Source organism: Coturnix japonica, chromosome 3 (assembly GCF_001577835.2).
Source record: "Coturnix japonica isolate 7356 chromosome 3, Coturnix japonica 2.1, whole genome shotgun sequence".
Lineage (NCBI taxonomy): Eukaryota > Metazoa > Chordata > Aves > Galliformes > Phasianidae > Coturnix > Coturnix japonica.
The window spans coordinates 34,442,929-34,463,634 of NC_029518.1; the positions used below are offsets into that span (position 1 = coordinate 34,442,929).

The following is a 20,706-nucleotide window of genomic DNA, read 5'->3' on the forward strand; positions in this document are numbered from 1 at the left end:
CCCTGGGATTGTTCTCATGTGCATGGCACAGCGAGGTGCCAGGCAAGTGCTTTTCTTCCGTGTGCAGAGATTGCTCATTTCTGGGCTGTCTGAAGGCTCCAGGTTTCATTCCAGACCCTGAGGTAAGAGGCTTGGCTGTGTGCACCACTCTCCCCATCTGACCTGAAGCATGGCAAGATCACTTCCAATTAACCTGAAAGGAAAACTGAGGCCTAAGAATATTAGAGAAGTCTTTGGAAGGGTGAAGACTGAATCAAGTGTTAATGTTTTATTATCTAGCTTTCTTAGCAAGCTCTCTCCTCACTGAGCTCCAGTAAAATTTTGAAGTCATGCTTTAGATGTGGAAGAGACCTCATAAATTCTAGTACTTACAGAATCTCTGAAAAATATTTTCTCTTTGAGAATGTCTTTGTTGAAACCAAATGAAGAGCATCTGAGGAGTTTCCAGGGCAAAGGTGGAGAGATAGTCTAAGCAGTCTTCAGTGGTTTTCATTATATGAGAATTATATGTTGTACAAGGATATTTTTTCCAAAAAAAGTCTCAATTAAAAGTTTCCACATTACATAAGTGACTTAAAGCTTAGGACTGAGGAAACTAAAACATGTTTTGGCTGTGCTACCTTGCCTGGACAGACACCTACAAGCCATGCTACCTGATATGACTGCACTGCAGGAGTGGCAGGGCAAGGCACTGTGCCAGGTCTAGGCTCTGAACCCTATGTGCTGGTGGGGATTCCCACCAAGTGACTTCTGCTGAGTACATATGAATTGTCTGCAGTGCTGGTTTTGTGAAAAATCTAAACTTGCTCCTGTTGGTTTCCTTTTCTAGGCAGTCACACAGGTATGTTGGGCTTACATAGAATTTAAGTAGAGTGTAAGCGAGTTTTGGATGTGTATCCTACACAACTGTATCATGACCTGGAAAACACATACAGATGTGTTCCCTTCTAGTTAAATTCCTATGGTGAATGCCACATGTTCCTGTTCAGCAGTGTCATGTACTCAATTATCAGCTGAAAGGATTCCTAAGAAGCTGTGGGATTGATGGGAGGTGACCAGAAGGTCAGTATGGTCTCCCAGGTTAGTATGGGTGGGGATAACTGCAAGTATCAGTAACACTATCCCAGATTTGAGGATATGCTGGCTCTGTCAGGTGAGTCCCATCAGGCTAGGTAGTACTTCCTATGTCCTGTCCAGGATGAGCTGGAGTTTGTGTGGGCTTTGACACTAGGCATTTTAGAGCATCTGCTTATCTAAAAGCCCTGGTCAGAAAGTAGACGAAATTTCCAGACCTCCCAGTCAATATTTTTGATGGCTAAGTTTCTGTGGATCATATCTTTAATGTTATCCTGAAATATATTTTGGTGTGGTTTAAGTGCGTTATCACTCAGAGACAACACAAAGTGCCTCAGGCCATAGGCAGAGGGCCAGATCTTGTCCATGGGATGAACATTTGCGGTTCCTCTTGACTCCCCAGTATCTGAAGGTCAAGTCTGACCCACAGACTCCTACAAAGCTGAAAAGATAAGAGGGCCAAAGATGTAGTAAGTGGGCAAAGGTAGTTATCAGTAGTTTCCAGTTGCTTTGTTCTGGCAGGGGGGAACAATGTACGTAAGAGGAGACAGATGGATAAGACTCAGCTTGGTTTCTAGCTGCTGGAGTGTTAAGGCATTCTGTTATCTTGCCTTAAGTGGCTTTGAACTCCTACATAGCTCTTTTTGTTAAGGCCGGGTCCAGTTGTGCCCTTGACTGACTGTACGTTGCTTCTGCTGACTTAGGCAAGTCTGTCTTGCAAGCAGGTTGTTCTGCAGTGAGGTTAAGGGGCATTCAGGTGCTCTGTCCCTGGTCTGCAAAGACCTCTCTGTATGTAGTCCTTCATGCAGACATCAGTGAGTCAGCAGTACTCATTGCTGTCTGCAAAACAGTGATGCCAAGAAGGCAAACACCTTAAGAAACTCACTCTTATGTGCAGACGTTATAAATGAAAAAAGCATGCTAAGCCTTTGGGCATTCTACAAGGGATATCCAGGGTGCTGGTCTTTGAGCAAGTGCTGAAGATTTTGGGTTTTGGTGTGGTAACGTGACCTGTGTTCTTCATCCTTATGCTTTCTGCATACAGAAAGATGAAGGGATTCCTAGACACTGGGAGGAAAACAGCTAAGCCCACCTGAATGAAGAGCAGGCATCCTGAGAGAGCTGACCTTTGGCTGTTCAAGATCTCCCATGGTGGATCCTTTACGAAACTGTTCCCGCTCCTTACAGGAGTGTTGAATTTATCCATGCCCTCCTGTGCAGGGACTGATGAAATCTCTCACAAAATGGAAACAAACCTGGTATTTTCCTCTCTTTAATTGTGTCTTTCCAATCTCTTCTGTCCTTGCCAGGTCAGAGCAGGGTGTTAGGTGGCAGGGACACATGGTGAGCACACACAGGTGTTGCACAACCTGCTTTGTGTTGTTGCGCCTGCTCTGCCAGGTTTCTGAGCTCCAGTAGGAGATAGTTACCATTTCTGAAGGAAACCAAAACAAAAATGCAGAATTCACATGCTTATCTTGCTTATCTCCAGACCCCAGCCTCCAAACGGTTGCTCTGCCCTAGCAGACAGCCCCTTCTGCCTTGGGCTGAGCTTGGTGCAGTCTGTAGTATGGGGGAGGTTAGCAGCCTGGAGCAGCAGGCAGAAAAAGCGGAAAGGGTTTGCATTTAGATTGAAGCATGGAGTGAGCACTGCTGTCTGGAAAGGGACAGGCTCATAAGCCCCATCCTGAGGGAAGCCTCCTGGGCAGTTCAAGAGAATGCAAAATGAATTACTATAAAGTCTACAATACTTTAAAATAAATAATAATAATTATAATAATAAAGGCTGAATGTATTTTTTGGGGGTAGATTTTCTGAGTTAGCAATAATTTCCTCTTAAATTGGATGGAGTGACATGGAAAAAGACAGCCTCTCCTACCGGGTTTTCATTTAAACTCCAAAAGGCTTCCACAGAAGGGTAGCGGCCAAAGCTACACAGGGCAATGTGCAGCTGGCCTGTCCTTGTTTCCCTTTGGTGCATTGTCTTGATGTGGGGCTGTTCCAAGGCAGGGTCTCCCTGCTCCATGCCCAGTGGTTGAATCTCAAGGGTACTTTCCCACTGGGTGCTGAGCTAAGCCTCCACACTGCTCCACGCAGGGACCCCAAATAATCTTCCAAATAACAGTGGATGCTATGAAGCTGTTACTAACTGGATTTGCTCTTTGCAGACAGCCTTTTTTCTCTGGGTGCCAGAACGCTGCTTTGTGGCAGCGAATAACCCAGGCCAGAAGTGAGCTGCTGATTTATAAAGGAAAGGCTTTGTATCTGTGGCCTTAAGTGCCTGCCTTGCCAACTTGTCTTTCTCCCTGACCTCTCTTCTGATCCTCTTGTCACTCACATTCTGGGCATTTCCAGCTACCTCTGAGCAAGGCATTAATGTAGATAAATATTACTGCTAGGAAGTAATGGCCAAATATTCTCTGCATCATCTAAATGCGCTGGTTGGGGGGTGATTTTTCATTTCATACATCGTTTGCTATTTCAGCATGTGGCAATTCTGCAAAATGAGGCAGGAGAATTGAAAAGCTGAAGAGCTCATCCTTTGCTCCCACTGTTCCCACGCCATGAGCACCAGCATGTGGTAGTTACTGAATAGCAATGGGACAAGCTTGCATGGATCTTGCTCTGACCTCATGATAGCCACGTTGGGCTCCTTCTTTCTCTTCATCCTTCTGCCTCTTTGTTTTCTTCTGTCATCTTGAGCACATCTGTGAGGGTTAACCTACTTTCCCACCCACCCCTAAAACTCCATCTCACCGTGCTCTGTATTTTTCGGTATAATTGGTCCCAGCATATCAAACACCACTAGCCCTCTCCCCTAGCTCCTATAACCAGTGAAATAATCTTTCCCACCTGGGCCACTCCTGTGGTTTCATATCACTTAATCCTCCCCCGTGGGCTGAAGAAGAGTTTAAGGTAACATCTGCTCAGCTTTATATTAGTTGTGTTCATACTGACAGTCCCTTGGTTCTCATTGCCAAGCAAGTAAGGGGAACGTCTCTGTGAGAGTCCCACATTTTCTGGGAGATAACAAATTCTACCGGGCTAACCCTGCTATTAGAGGCCTCATTAAAATCAAGGATGTAAGTTCAGTAAATTTACTCTCCCAGCCTGCTGTGCTTATTCCGCTTGCCTATTTTCCTTCTGTGTTTCTTCCTGGATTAATTTTCTCCCCATCACTGATGGGCTGAGAGTGAGGAGCTGGGCCCCTTCCCCCATGGCACAAGCTGCAAGCTCACATCTCCCTGCATCTGGTAGTAACTGCCTGTTGGCCTTGCTGCTGAGCCTCGTGCCAAGTCTTCTGCTGGAGAGAGCTACCTAATTGCTGCTCCTCAAAGACAAGGAGCATCATGCGGAGGTGCCCCCCAACACCTCCTAAAAGCTGTGGGCAAGAGGGGTCTGCAAAGTGTTTAAGAGACCTGCTGATCTCAGGGACATATTTGAAGGTCATCATCTTTCCAATCACACTGTAGGTTTGGGGGGAAACTACAGGGTGTCTTTCTGAAGATCTCTACTCTTTGTGATGTCCTATGCCAGGTGAACTCATTCATCTTAACAGCATGCTGCTGCACTCCTTGAAGTGAGCCATCAATTGATTTTCGGTGACTTCTTAATGTGTTTGTTCCTGTCTTTTTTTTTTCCCCTGAGCAACGGCACAGGCGCTGCTGCATTTGGCAGAAGAACAAAGTCTTATTGTGTAGGCTTTGAACATTCCAGCATCAGCTGGGACAAATGTGATTGCACTCCTCCATCTCCAAAGCCAACTGGACAAAGAGTGTAAAAGTTCAAAATCCCAAGTAAGTAAAAAATAAAATGCCCTCACCTTTATCTTGTCTCTAGAGGAGTCTGTCGAGCCCAGTTTTTCATCTTCCTTTCTTTTTGTTAGGAATACCTCTTCAGAGACCTGAAAATAGCATCTCCTCTTCTCTTGATTTATCCCCTTTGGACTGACCCAGCTCACCATATCCATTTGGTTATGCGGCTCAGCCATCAGCATGTGTCTACCCACCGCTGGATGCTGTGCTTGCTGCTGCATCCTGCTTGGGGACAGCCGCAGGCAGGGTTTGGGGTCACACAGGATTGGTTTTAGAGTAGTCACACAGAGCAAACCTGCTATTAAATTTTTTCACAGCCAAGTGGTGGAAATAGCCTTCCCCCAGGCTCTTGTCCATCAGGTTGCAAATGCCGAGGCAGGTTCTGGGGTTGATGCCTTGGCTCTTGCACAGCTCCATCCCGGCTCACAAGCCCAGGAGAATGGGCTGATCCTTGTCTTGCTGCAGGGCTATTTTCTGCAGTTTATTTTCTCTTGTTCTTTCTCTGCCAGTTTTAGCTACAAGGTGCTGCTTGCTGCCTCCTCAGGAAACTGTCGGGTGACTTGCTATTAAAAGTGCTCAGGAATCCTGCCCTGAATTTTAGCTGCCTTTATATTTTTTTTTATTTTTTCTTATTAATTTTACACTGGTTTGAATACTACCTTTTTCATGCAAGGAAAGCCCGCTTATCTCAATATCTTTGGGATGTTTTGGACTATAATGTTTTCCTCTTGGCTGTCCTTGGTAAAGCTGATGGATAAACGGGCATATTAATTTGAAACTGGCTTTTAACCAATGGAAACGAGCAATGTTAGGATAAAGTATCTTACATCAATACAGAGCTTGATTTTTGTGTCACAAATGTACCTGGAAGAAAGGGCACCTTTTCTGACATGTTTATCTACACTTCAGAAGTGTGACATGGTGTTACTTTACCACTGTGTACCTGTATAATTTTTTTCTCCCTTAAGCCAGTTTTCTCCTTCAGTCTGACGGCTGCTCTGGACGGGAAGTATCCAGAAGGAAAGATTGCACAAGAGTGATGAGATGGTTGCTTGTGTCTCTGCCCTGGGATATATCACACAGCCCAAAATTGTCCTGAAACTTTTTCTGTTGACGTGATAAATTGTAAACTCATGTCCAATTTCCTGTGTGCTAACCCTGCAAAGTCTTACACTGCATTTGGGTCTCCTCCTCCCATAGGGTGTCTTAATTTTGGAATATGTCCTCCCTGGACATATTAGTCTTTGTGTCCTTCAATGTAGGTCATTTTCTCCCCAGGCCCCATATCTTTCTTTTATTTATTTATTATTTTTGTCCTTTTGTGTTATATTCTACTCCTTGCCAGTGATTGCATCTCCTCCCCAGTGTAGTATCAATTGCAGTATTAATAAATGCACTGTCTAATGCTTTTTCTAGATCGTTAAAGAAGATGGTAAATAAAACTTAGGGTAACACCAGTTTCTAGTAATAACCCTACTGGATGTTTCCCTGCAATGTGACAGTTTGTTGTTGATTGCTATTCATCACTGAGCCTGAACGTCAGTGTCCCTGTGTGGGGTAATTTACATTCATTTAATAATAATTCATCACAGAATCAGAGAAAAACGTGGCTAGGAAGGACCTCAAGAGGTTGGTTTCAGAAATATTCCTGACGTTTTCAGCCTGCTATTAAATGCCTGTAAGGAGACAGCTCTCGCATCTTTCCCAGGCAGTCATTGTTCATGCACTTTGGCCTTCCCCAAGCATCTAACCTTAATCTCTCGTGCTGCAACTCAAGCCTGTTGTTTCTTGCTTCCCTCAGAGTGCATATATTTGGAGAACATCTTATTCCCACTTTTTCTGGAGAAATGTTCATTGTTGAATGTTATGTTCCCCCAATCTCCTTGCTGTGGGTAAACAACCTCTGTAGAATAAACCCTTCATCATAAGTCCTATTCCCTAGACATCTGATCCTACTTCTGGGTTCTCCTGAGAAGATAAAGATTGCTTCAGTCCTGGGTAAAGCTGAAGGTTCAGCTGTGTGCTTCACAGACTCAGCTCCTTTCAGTACTCCCTGGTATAGTGGTATCTGTGTGTGTGACAAAATGGCCTTTTTTGTTGTTGTTGTTTATTTCAGGTTTCTGAGTTGCTGTACTGCTCCACATCTGCCCAACAGGTTGTCTCATTTTGTCCTACTGCAGCTGATTGTACCTATGTCTAAGCACAGTTTGCTTCCCTTCTTATTGAATTACATCCTGTTTTTTCAGACCTTTCATCTGTCATATCAAGATAATTTTTAATTCTAATCCTGTTCTCTCACATCTTTGTAGCTCATCTCAGCTTGGTGCCATCTGCATACCTAATAAGGATGCTTGTTATTCTATCATCCAGTGGTTAATAAAAACGGGAGCAGGCTGGATCCCTGTTGAACCCTACCTATCCTTATGTTTTGCCAATGATGCCTTCTTTCTGAGTACAGTTTTCCTACCAGCTTTGCCTTCTGCCCTCAGAAGGACTTCAAATTTGTGTTTCCTTGGCTCCCTTCTGGTAATGTGATGTGAGGCAGTACCAATGCCCCAACCAAAGTCAACATGTAAGACTTCTGTTTTGCCTCTATCTGCAAGCCCTGTTGCACGATGAAATTAGGTCAATTTGATATGATTTGCTCCTGGCAAATCAGCACTGGCTGTTCCTCTCCTCTTTGTTGTTTCCAAGGTGCTGATGATTAGTTAGCTTAATTATTTGTTCCAGTGCGTTTCCAGGAACTGAAATTGAGCTGACTGGCCATAATAACTGCTTTGCTCCTCATTTCCCCTTTCTGCAGCCAGACAGGGAGCTTTTCTATAAGGAGCCCTGTGACTCATGAAGGCCCCTCCTAGGCCAGCCCCTTCTCATGGGTCCTCTGTGGTGGAGCCAAAGCAATACTTTTCTTACCCATTCTTTGGCTGCTGCTTTAGAGCTAGAATACTCTTCTGCTCATCTTCCTGTTCTATGCTACTTGTGCCTCCTTTCCGTGCCTTTCTCGACTTTATCCCTACTTGTATCTGCTAAACTTTTGTGCCCATCCTTAGTCATTTGCACATCTCGGGTTTTCTGTTGGCTTCCTCCTTGTCTGTGGGGCCACTGCAGATTTAATGACTTGGCAAGCTGACCTTGAACTGTTTATTAACCTTCCTTTGCATTGGTACGACTTCATGTTTTTGCCATTGTGGTGGTTTTTTCTGCAAAAAATCCCAGCACTGTCTTGGAACTCATTTCCCTGAGATCTCTCTTACCAGTCTGCTGGGTTACGTGGGAATATCCATGGTGCTCAGCAAATCCTCTTAATGGCAAAGTGTAGAAAACAAGACTTTCAATGAAATTGTGGGCTTCACCCACTTCCAAATAGACTTTCCTGACCTGTGTATGCTTCTTGTTTTCTCTTTGTCTCTTAGCAGAATTAACTACCACAAGCCAAATTCTGACCTCATTTACACCAGTAAAATCTGAGTCTGTTCCAGAAAACTGCTAAAGTTGTTTTGGGCTTACAGCGATGAAAATGAGAGCGGAATCTGCCTCATTAATTCCCCCAATCCACAGAAAGCAAATGAATCCAAGAGGAAATAGGTCTTCAGAAGGGAGCCCTGGAAAGAATTAGTGACAGACTTAATGGGATTATGGGGGAAAAATGCTTTAACAAATCCAAATCAATCCTCTCTTCAAAACACTCATGGTGCCAGAATAAATAAAAACACTGTTTTGGGAATGAAAAGGTTAAAAAGCTATGAAAACAAAATCTCTCAGCCTGTTCTGATGATGGCAGTCCCATTGCAGAACGAGTGCAACCCAGAAAGGCTGAGTCAGCAATACCCAACCTCATTCTTTGTGTTGGTCTATGGGACTTGGGGGGAAGAAACTCAAATTTCTCGCTTTAACCATGAGGTCCTTTTGCAATTTCAGGTTTGATAAAAGACATGTGGAGATCAGTCAGCATTACAAGCAGGGATGGATGGACAGGTCTGGCAGCCAGAAGCCTTTCTCCTTGTCACCTAGCCAGCTGGACATTCTTCCTCCAGTGCTATTCCTCCAGTCTGTGTTTCAGCTTTTTATTCTCCTGTTAATTACCATCTTCTTGCTATTCTTCACCACCTCAATACTGTGTATGGCACCAGAGCTGGATTTGCCACAAGTATGAGTAAAAGACCCTGCTTCTGTGGTGTTACAGGATGTTTCAGGAGCTGCATGTTGATGGCCTGCCTTTGTGCAGCCAAGTGGAAGGGGAAAATATTCTGAGCAACTGGCAGGAGCCAGCCTCTTCCAGCCAGGCAGGCACACTTGTGTGCTGGTAGAAAGAAAACCAGGAAGGAGCATAAGGCCCATCCTTTGCCTATCTGTAACAGCTGGAGGCAAGGTGAACTGTTACCCATACGTATGCTCTGCCTTCTTTTATCTTCCCCCATCAAGGTAGCTTTCTGCATTTTCCCTGATACCCCAGTCAACCTGAAGTAAGAGCTAGGATGAAGTAATTAGAGCATGATCTCTTCTGTTTATATACAAGAGCACACTGTTACCAAAGGCAATCCTCCACTGAGGATGCTGACTTTCTATTCTAATAGTTTGATGATCTTTGGGGAAGTGCTGGGCTTTATGCACAGACCCCCAAGTACCAAGATAAGCTGGGCTAAACGAAAACATTCTGAGGGGAAATGCAAGAGTGTGTGAGGTCTACAAAGCCCTTCCTATGGTGAGATACTTGAGGGCACTGGCGTTTTTTATGTAATTTAAAAGTTATAAGGTTGCTTAATATCAGCAAAAAGCTGTGGTAGGAAAGAGATTTCTAACTGGGGACTTCAATTAAGAGAAAAACATACTGAGCAATTCAGTGGCTAGAAGCAGAGAAAGACATGTGCAGACCAAAAAAAAGTTGCACCTCTTGTATAAGAATAGCTGACCAAAGAAATGACTTTTTCCAACATCCTGGTAGACCCTCCAGAACTTTCAGTGTTCCAGTCAAGAAGAGGTGGCTTTCTAAAAGATATATGGCAGCTCAAAGGGAAGTCCTCAGTCTGCTTCAGAAACGAGCGGGCAAGGTTCCCTGAATCCCTTACACAATAGGTTACACTTGATGATTGTAAAGGTCTCTGCTGACCTTAAACAATAAATTCCTGACATTCAGCTGTTCTCAAGTGTAGCATTTTATTGAATAGCAGTTTGGGATCAAAAATAGCTGTAATCAGTGAATTAAGCAGGAAAATTAGCAATGTAGTTTCTTCAGCACCCCTTGTGCTCCTTAATTTGATAGTTCTTTATGTTACGTCCTTACATTTTTAGTGTGCTTCAGGACTGTGTGTTGGGCACAGAATCACGTTATGGGGTAATTGGGAGGCAGCTGGGCAGTTTTGGCAGCTGAGAAGGGGACAACAAGCACTCTTGGCTCTTTGGGAGGCACTGTGGATTTGTGGGAGAAGTACGTTGATTGAATGCTAAGATCATCAGAAGTGGAAGTCAAAAGGATTGACAATAATGTTTGTCTCATCTTTAGGTTAACCACTTCCAGAAGAGAACAACAGCATACAGTGAAATAGGAGCTATTGTTTGGCCTGCAGACTGGTGATCTCTCAAATCTCACAGCAAAATGTTTTTTTTCAGCGCAGCTTGATTAGTTTAAACTCAAAGTATAGTTGTTATTTGCGATGATGTTATTTACCGTGGTCCAAAGCCAAATACTTGAGGAAAACCCTGCTGTTGCAGCGCATGGCTCTTGCTTGGTTCGTGTGTGCTGTGGAGGTTTGCATTGGTCTAGAACCAGTGACCACATCCTTAGTAATGCACAGCTGAGACAGACTTTGCTTCACTTGCCACAGTTATTCTGTCTTTGGATATCTGCTTTCCTGTGCAAATCCCAGAAACTGCTTTTCTGCTCTTCATTGTCTGTGAAAGATTAAACCTTGCAACCAGCCAGTGCACAAGCATGGTTTAAGGGAGGGACAGGAGTGAAGCTGAGGCTGGCAAGGCAGAGCAGGTTTGGTTATCAGCTGCTGTGAAAGGGATGGGGCCTGGACAGATAAGATGCCTCTCACTAGCATTTTCGTTCAGATGAAAATAACAGTTGTCCTGGTTGCGCCAGATAGTTGCAGTTTGATGAGGCACAGGGTGTGACAAACTGGTCTCCCCTTGGGGGGCACTGTGCTGGGAGAGAAGATCCCCATGAGAACCTGAGGTACTCCAGATAGCAGTGGATGCTCAGGCTGTGACCCTGAGTGGGAGCCACCTGCAAGTAAAACCTACTGTGGGCTCACCAGTGTTGCTCTTATGCTTCTCTATTTGCTGACATAGACATAGCCTCTACCCTCTGTGACTGTGTCGCAGTCAAAACACTCTACTATCACTTATTTGTCAAGATCATAAATGATTAAGTTAATTTATATTTCAAAGGAGCCCTCCAAAGGAACTGTCTTTGTCATGATGTGATTATCAGGAAGGCCAAAGTCTTTAGTCTCTGCCCTCTGACTTCTTGAGGACGGGAGGCTGCCTCTCCACTGAGAACCAACTCATTCCTTTTCTCTCAAGATTTCTTATTTAATATCCTCGCACTGAGCCCAGACTGCACTAATTTGTTACTAACTGGTGAGGATTAATGCAAAGGAAATATAAAGCTGTGAGGTTACACAACAGTCCTGGGCTTGGTTGTCAGAAGCCACTATAACCTTTCATTCTCCCCAGTCAGTATTGCCACAGCTGTGATTTCCAAGGTGAGACGTGAACTTCCAGGAGATCTGAAGGCTCAGCAGCAATACAAAAGATCTGCAGTCCCTATGTATTGTGCTGTAATTACTTTATTTAGGTCCATTTTGTTTTATTGATCTTTGGTTCCTCCTTGTCATCTTAGTTTTAATTCTCTCTTCCACATTCCCTTGTCCCTTGCCTGTAGAGGCAACCTGGAGGATTTCCAGCCACCAGGGCCAAAGTTTCACCAGCAGTGCCTGGTGGAACCATGCTGCAGGTCACTGCATATCAAATGGAGATGGTCCAGCTCAGGTGAGTGCATGCGTATTCTGAGGTGGGTACTGATGCTCTCTGCCACTGTGTGACTGCAGTTATGTCCTGGTCACTCAGCATTACTTAAGATCCTACATCACTTTTCACATTGTTAGCATCTTTCGCTACTATTAGGCAATCATGCATTTAATTCCCTGAGCTTTACATATCTCTTTGATTAACTGATGGCTTTTTAAGGTGCTAAATATTATTAGAGGCTGACTCTCCCAGCCTGTGCCGATGATGGTCAAATTGAATCCTATTTTATGTGTAATTTCTCAATCAGAGAACAAAGAGCTTTGGCAATTTGGATCAAAGGCACCAAGTACAAGTCATTATTATTGTTGGAATAGTGAAGTGAGCTCCTGGAAAAATCGTGTTGACTTCTCCTTTGTAGGATGCCTGCACTGTGGAGCCTTTGATGTCTAATGGTCTGGCACCATAACTCGTGTAGATATAGCACTGCCTATAAACAGAAAGAGGTAATGAATGAGTATATCATTATTTATTACTTTTAAGACTTCAGAACACAACTCAGAAATCCCATGTGCACGAAGCAATCCGTATAAGACAAAAGATATTAGAAAGAGAGTGATAAGCGAGCCTTTCATTTGATCTAGCAAAAAAAAAAACCAAAACAACACCACAAAGCTCTTCTTCCTGGTACAGATGGACATCCCATCAGGAAGATGAGATATTTTCACTCTAGGTCTTTAAAACTGGTGTTGCTGGAAGATCAGAGTGTTGTTCTTTGTGTTGTTTTTCCTGAACTCTGTGCTCCCCAAACTACTCTGAAAGCAGCGAATATATTCCCATGGCAACAGAAGCACAGAGCCTGGGAACTGATCTCAGCAGGGCTCCTCCCCTGGCAATTCCCAGCCCGTGTAAATCAAGCATCTCTTGTGCTGGCACAGGTAGCTGCTGAGGAAGGCATCGTTTTGGGGTTGAGTTTCAGGAAGCAGGATACACAGTCCTAATGAGCCATATCTCATTCTGTCTCTGATTTGCTAAGTCTGTAAAACTGTAAGTGCTGTAAAATAGATGGGAGGGGGAGAGTGGCAAGGAATGCTTTTGTGTTGTCTTCGTTTACCTGTACATGGGGAAAACCCAGGACCAGGGCGACATGGGTGGGTGCTGCCTGCAGGTTGAACAGCCTGCAGCCAGACTCACACTTGTGAGCAGTGCCATGATGCTACTGGAAAACATCACATAAAGGAGAAAGCCTGCACCAGTAGCAGGGCCAGGGGAAAGCCCCTGGCTGCTGGGAAGAGTCACTTAGCTTGGAGTGACAAGGCATGCTGGATCCCATTCTTGTATCATTGCTTGTGGAGTAGAGGCTGTGTGTCAGCAGTCCTACAGTTAGTGCATGTGCATTAGGGGCCCACTTGCTGAAGCCCTATGGGATGGGGGCTTGCATCTGCAGAAAGGTGCCAGCAGCAAAAACCTACTGCATTATCCCTGTTGTTAGCTTTGCTTCCCTAACCTCTGTTCAGCCACTGTTTCATTCTGGAAGCGCTTTAAGCCCCTCCATCAGTAGAGGTTTGCTTGGAAGATGATGGATTCCCATGGGACTGCAATCCAGGTTGGGGGTATAGCCAGAGTACCTCTAACCAGGTCCTGCCACCCCTCTCCTCCTCTGTGACAGCTCAGGCTGTGCTCATCAGGAAAGGGAAAGTTGGTGAGGAAAACACTGGGAAACTTCTAGAGGTGCTAATTAAGCAACTTTAGGTTATAAACATCTTTAATTGGACTAATTTTTGGTGTCACATATTGCCTCTTGATGAGAAGAGTCCTAAAATTAAAGCTGTTTTAATCTGTCTCCTGTTTCTCCTCTCTTCTGTTTGTCTTTCTGGTTGCAAAGCAACAAAAATAAATAAATAAATAAATAATCACTAATGCTTCTTAGGCTTTAGTGACTGTTATGTTGAAGGCGTTAAATTTGATTTACTTCAAATCTGACCCAGAACTTCACGCTGAGACCAGACTACCTTTATCAATGCTGTAGCTACCGTCCTATTTTTGCATGTAGATTTTTAGGAACAGATGAAAATCAGGCTGGTAAAAGATGTAGCTCACCCCCACCTTAACTATGATAGCAGTGTCCTTTATTTTAACCTTTGACCAGGGAAGATGAAGGACATCACTGTCTTCTTGTGACAAATGGAACGTCATCCTCCCTCCTTCTTTTTTTCTTTCTTTTTTTTACTAAATGTTTCTTAAATGACAGAGTTGGTCTTGTATTGAATTACAAGATCCAAACACCACCCATTTTCCCTTTGTGGCCCTTCATCACTGTCATGGGCCAGCTGATATTCTCCAGCCTTTATGGGAGCTGGCGTTGCAGTCCACACCAGGCAGGTCATGCCCTGCTCTGCCCAGGGAATCACTGAAGATGTCAGGTTTCAGAGTTCCTTGTTTGAACTGGTTACAACTTCAGGATTACCTGCTGGTGTATCTCTTGTGCGTGACCAGTTTTAAATCCATGCCTCAAAATTAGCGGCTTGGTTTGATTTGCAAGCCCTGCTCACAGGCAGCAGAGCCTGCAGCCTCTCCACACACATAAAGGAACGCATCTCCTTGTGGCAGACGATTTGCAATGAAATCTCCTGGAACTGCTCCAGCTCTGTATGCTCTGCAGAAAGCCCATGTTTGGGTAGCTTTGTGCTGGGCCTGCTCCCCCCAGCCTGCTGTGCCCTCTGGGCTGCAGCCAGGAGGAGAGGCAGCCCCTCTAAGGGAGCCGCTCCAAAATGGCTGCCTGAGTGCATCCTGGCCCTTCGACAACAGCCCAGCCCTTACAGCAGAGCTTGGGCCTTGTGAGCCTGCAGGAAAACATTGCCTAAATCTGGGGGGAAATCCTGAAAAGCCCTTTGTGGGGAGTGTATTTTTGCAACAGCCCGTTTCCTCCTTCCCTGTCCTTCCTTTCCCCACCGCTTTGTCTGCTAAATAAAACAACCTACATTTTTGACCTGAATTACTTTAAGTGTCCCTGAAGGTATGTACAGCTAGTAGGACTGTGGGAAGGTTTTCTTCTCTAGTGAGGTTAGATAGCTCTGTTAGAGATGGGTGTTGGGCTTGATCCCCCTATATGAGTGCTGTATTTATGTTTTGGTGTACAATCAGCATTTGCATTTCTGTAGCACTGTCTGTGGCAGAGAAGCTTGGGCTGCTTTATGAACAGGTGCTGTCCCCGCAGGGAAAATCTCTCCCCATTTCAGCAGGTGAGACACAGAGAAAGCTGCAACCCAAATCCATGCCTCTGCCCTCACCTCTCTGTTGCAGGGGCTTGGGGTACCAGGATCCACCCCCTCCCTGGAACGGTCTGTTTGTCAGCCCTGAGCGTGCTCCTGCTCTTACTGTACGTTCTGAGTGAGGGGTTTTTGAAAGGACGGTGAAATTGCTCATTTTGGCCTGTTTTAGCACCCTTTCCTATAACACGCATGGCAGGCCTGGCTGAATTAAACCAGCCATACTAATTTCTCTTGTTAGAACAGCCCTGTGTAACGCACAAAATGCTTGGCTTTGGAGGATGATATTACAAAGAAGGACACTGTAATTTAGTGGCTCATTTAATGTGAACCAAGAGAAATATGAGGCATGCCAATGCCGCACTGGGGCTCTATTTATATCCTGTTTGGTGTACGGTATGATTTATAATAAAGGATCATTTTTATATAGTATTAGCGTGGTAATGGAGCTTACTAGGTTACCATGTCTGAAGTTAGGAAATATTGTATTAGAACAAGCTCTGCTAACACAGTGTAAGAATAGCCCTTTCTCCAGTATTAAATCACGATTCCAAGCTTCTTAAAATAAATATTAATGCGCTCTGTTTACCTAGGACGCTGGGCTTTTATGAATGCAGCACCAGGGCCTTCATGTCTGAGCTCAGAAGATGTTGAGTGCAACCACATTTGGCAGTTGCCAGCCTCCCCACTCAGCACCTCTGGTGATTTTGCTCACCCAAACCACTGTCCATGGGAGGCCCAGGAAGAGGTAGAGGACCAGAAAGCAGAAAAACCCTGTTTGGCTGATGAGCATGCTATGACAGACTGAGGGGAGCATTTCTCTCCTCCACCCCCAAGTGCACAGCCAGCAGTGGGGTGCTGTTCTGAGCTGGGGCATGAGGGCGCAGGGGCAGAGGGGATGCTGGCAGGGAGGAGGAGGAAGGAGCAGTGTTTACCCCTAGGAGCTTTTCTGAAGGCCACACAGTGAGCGAACAGTGGAGCCAGGATTAGAGTGGAGCCACTCCTGGCACCTTGCCCTCAGAGTGATTCAGAGCTTGTTTCCAAAGCTAGAGAGCTGGTTGAAGTTTCATTTGTCTATCTAGACAGCAGTGTATTCTGCTTCCCATTTAAAGCTGTGGAGCCTTGTGGTGATTCAGAGTGCAGGCAGCAGTCCCCCTGCGTGCTGCTTCTGGTGCCAGCCAGCACAGTGCCTGTGAGTCTTCAGTGCTGTCATACAGATAGCAAAGGCAACAAAGTAGGTCTAGAGAAAAAGTGGGAAATAATCAGCTGGAGGAGTGTGAGGATATGGGGAACTGTCATAGACATGGCTGCATCATAGCAAACATCCCTTCTGCTTGAAGCTGTGATGTGAGATGGCAAAGTGTGAAGGTGCAGGAGAAGGGCTGGTGGCAACCCCGCCATCCTGGTATGGCATGAAGGAATGGCAGCCACAAGCAGACCTCCTCTGATGCCATCCATTGCAGCACATCCCCCAGCCCAATCTCCCTCCTGCTCCATCCATTGCCACTCCCTGTCCAATGCCACCATTCCATGCTGCCTTGCTGAAGGGAGCTCCCCTGTGATTGCCCTCAGGGCCCCCTGGGGACATGGCTGTTGTTGCCAGCTCGGAAGGTGACACACAGGAGCTGACAAAGCCAGAGCTGACTCTGCTTCCCACCAAGCCAACCTCAGTGAAATTGCCCAGCCGCTTTGAATAAAAATGAATTAAGTAGCCTGGCAGTAACTCACACCATATTTTATTAACTTGGACAGAACTGAGTAACATTAATCCCCCTCCCTGAAATTTCTTATTTTACAGACAGGTTCTAATGTATTAAAATGTGCTGGCAAAGCTTTTGGTAGGTTACAATCCACTTGTCATCAAACAATGCACGGCCCAGCATTACCACTTAGATAGGGGCTGAGAGGCAGTGAGAGCTCAGGTGAGTTTCTGCAGCATCCCACATACCTGCCAGAACACCAGGGAGTGGGTGGCTGCTGTGCCACCTGCAGCTTGTGATGTAACCTCAGAAAAGTCACCAACAACTTGCCCTGCATGATTTTTTGGGTGACTGATGCCTGGCTGCCCCAGGCTGGTTCAGCCAGCTCTGGCCCTGGGGGTGCACCCCTCTGCAGGGGTGCTGTCGAGGGATAAGTTTTTTCTTAGAATCATGGGATCATTAATGTTGGAAAAGACCTCTGACATCATCTAGTCAAACTGTCAACATGTTATCACCAGCATGTTTAGCTCAGCACAATACCTGGAGAAGTCTGTGCCTTACTCTGAGCCTCAGTTTCTCTGCAAAATTGGGGACATCCTTCTGGACCGCTAGGTCTGAGGCCTCCACTCTAGTCCCAACAGAAACCAGAACAGGCTCTCTGCTCTAGGCTGAAACCCTAGCAAGAAATACAACCGGTCCGCCTTTCCTGTTTATTAGCAATAATAATCCTAATAATACTTTGCACATCAGTAAGAGCTTCCATCTGAGGAAATTAAAGCACTTTGCAGGCATTAATGATTTAAGACGCTTAGCCCATCTCTGAGATAAGTAGGGAAAATCATCCTCATTTTTACAAATGGGAAACTCAAGAGAACTGTAGTAAAGCAGCTATGCAGGAAGACAGCAAGGAGGCAGGTGAGAGCCCCATCCCTGTGACTTCTGAGCCTGTCATGGCTGAGCCACTGATGGTGCTGCCAAAAGTTGTGCTGGGAGAGGAGGATGCAACAGGATGGGACAGAGTAGGTGCCCGTGGCCCTGTCTGCTTCCTTGGGTTGGCTGCAGGCACTGCTGCCAGTGGCCCTTCAGGGTGGTTACAGGGAGAAGAAATCCTGTTATAAATAGTCAGCTGAACTCCAGCTCTTTGGGCAGTGAACTTTTTGTACATAGCTGCCTTGTAAAATGAAACTACCCTGTGCCTCCCTTGGTGGAAAAAGAAAGCGAGCTGGGACCACACCTCTCCTGTTCTGCGTGTAAATCTGCCCGTCGGGACCTGGCAGCACTCGCCTATTTAAATGAAATACTCATTATAGACATGGGACCGCTGGGTGGTTGCTCGTTAACCGTTTGGGGCACAGCTTGAAATAGCACTGCTTGGCCTGGGCCAGGGGCTGAAACAGGATTTTCCACCTCGTAGAGCAACCAGATCTCAGCTGCCTGCTTCCCTCCGCTATGCAGAGCTTATAAATAACCCCTTTCTCATCTTCAAAACAGCTGCTGTTTTCTTTTTTTTTTTTTTTTTTTTTTTTTTTTTTTTTTTCCCAACACACACAACATAAAAGAGAGCAGAGCAAGAAGGCAATAGTGAAAGTGCCACCATGTTGCTCTCCTTTAAAGCCCCCTTCCCTCAAGAAGGAGGAGAGCCCTGGTTGCCCACCGCTGCCCACTGGCTGTGCTGGTGCCGTGCCCGTGGCACACCTCACTTATCCTCACGTCACCTCTCAGCTCTGACTGCCCTTTCCTCTCCATCTCCAGCTCTCTGACTAATAGCTTTGCTTGCTTTTTATATCTGCACATGTGGCACATCTGGAGCAAGGCGTGCCTCCGCTTTGTTGTTGTTGTTGTTTTATCTCCCCTTCCATCTATACGTGCGCGTTAGTATTTTTTGCTTTACTTTCCACTGCCATGGCAACTGCTGGCTGTTTGGCAAAAAAAGCTCGCGGGGAAGAAAAGGGGCTCAGAGCGCTCAGCTGGCAGATGTCCAGTGTAATCATGCCGCAGCGCCGAAATGAGGCCGCTGGCGGGCTGCCCAGCTGCAGAGAACAAAGATGTCAGTTCCCCGCGCTGGCGGCGGCGCGGGCTTGGCACCCCTATATGGCTTCCCAGAACTCCTCGCCTTGGCCGACTTCCATCCCCTTCAGGGCAGCAAACAGGATTAGCACACACAGACTTGTTTTTCTCTTTTCTCCTCCAACTGTTCCAATGACATCATCCCTGCTGCATTCAGCTGCCAGCAGGGTGACTTTGTTGGGTTTGTTGGTTTTTTTTTGGTTGTTGTTGTTGTAATTTTTATTTTTATTTTTTAAACAGGAAGAAAGAAATCTGCACACGCGGCACAGAGCACAATGTTGGAGGTGATGTTACATGAAAAACCCCAAAGTGCAACGAGCTCAAGCAGATGAAGCCAGATGCACTGTATTTTCCTTTCTTTCTTTCTTTTTCATAATTGAATTCCTGCAAGATAAAAATCTCATTTTCCTCAGTAGGCTGTAATCAGCATTCGCAGAGCTGTGGTTTCCAACTGCCCTCGTCATGTGCTTCCTTATGAAACTCCGCTGAGAAATCGCCTTGGCACAGGCGCCCATTTAAAGGGCCCAGGAGCAGGGAACAACCCCGGCACCCCAAAGTGACCTGTTGCTGGGAGGGTGCCAGGACCCCCACCCTGCCCGCTGCGGGGCCCTGGGCTCTGCGGGCTGGTGCCTGCCCTGCTTCTTGCTCTGCTGACAAACCGCTGCGCTTAGGAGAGCTGTTAGTTGCTGCTGGCCATGGCAGGGAGAGACTGCATTTCATCCCTCATAGTCTATTTGCTGTTGTTTTTTTTTTCTCCTAGACATCTGTGGGGCATTTTCCTCTCTTCGCTGCGTCTCTTTGCCAGCTGAACAGCACAGCAGTGCTCTGCTCCCCAGCACTGTGGGAGCCCCTGGAGTGCCACCTCTGGGCTACAGCCGACCCATTCTTCCCACCCTTCCCACTGACTCTCACCATGGCCCACCTCCCACCACGTCCCCTCTCCCCAGGCCCATTTCCTCAGCCGCAGTTCTCCTGTTTCCCTTGGCATGCACTGCAGGATGCAATGTGTGTTTCCTTATCACTGTACCCAAGCAAGCCCTGGAAGCAGCCTGGCGGGGATAGTGTGCTCTACAACAAGGTATGAGTCAGCGGTGGGAAGCTCCCGCTCTGGGAAGCAGGCACATAGGTGTGCCTGCTGGCTCTTGGGGTGGACCCAGCTGCCGGCAGCCATGCTAGTGCATGCAGCCTTTGTCTGCTTCTGCTTTTGGCCTCAAAGAGCTCTGAGGGCATGGAGACAGATGGCTGCTCTGGCTCTGCATTGGGTCACTCAGGCTTTCCGGTGCATGGACGGACACAACAAGCAGGGGCTGCTAGGAAAGCTTTATGTAAGAGGCTTGCAGTGCAGCAAGTGTTCCGCTCCCAGAGCTCCACATCGAAGTTGGCAGCACATCAAAACCTCTGTTTCATAACTGGCGAGAAATAGGATTTTCTAACAGCCCTGGGAGGACTCTGCCTGTTGTGCAGGGACCTGGGATTTTACGAGTTGTTAACGGTTAACCAGGCAATGGCCTACATCGTTTGGTAGCTCCCTTCGCCATGTGGAGGTACATACTTCTATCAGCAGCCATCCCCCCTCCTGCCCACCTGCAAATAACAGAACTCAGGAATTAATTAGCAATTAATTGCAACCAAATAATTACAGAATCAGCTGTCAGGAGAGATGCAATGAGTGGTTTTCCCAGGATGGGAACTGCCCTTTGAGCTTCCCAGGATGGGGTGCTTGCAGGTGCCTTGGGCAGGGGGCAAACTGGAGGGATGCTTTCCTGTGAAATGAATTCTAGGGGCACTGAGATTTCCTGGGAGAAACAG

General features: G+C 46.2%; 1 long non-coding RNA gene across 5 annotated transcripts in view; it reads left to right on the forward strand.

The window, feature by feature from the left end:
- Positions 1–19,217, forward strand: part of LOC107311411 — a 40,994-nt gene extending 21,777 nt beyond the window's left edge. For 2 of the 5 annotated variants that reach the window (XR_004306620.1, XR_004306622.1), the window contains 3 exons: positions 2,120–2,333; positions 4,723–4,871; positions 4,961–12,523. This is a non-coding gene — a long non-coding RNA (uncharacterized LOC107311411). Of the gene's footprint in view, positions 1–67; positions 2,334–4,722; positions 4,872–4,960; positions 12,524–19,137 lie in introns of those variants that run through there. The other 3 variants (XR_001554058.2, XR_001554057.2, XR_004306621.1) reach the window with 3 other exon arrangements.
- Positions 19,218–20,706: the final 1,489 nt, after the last annotated feature.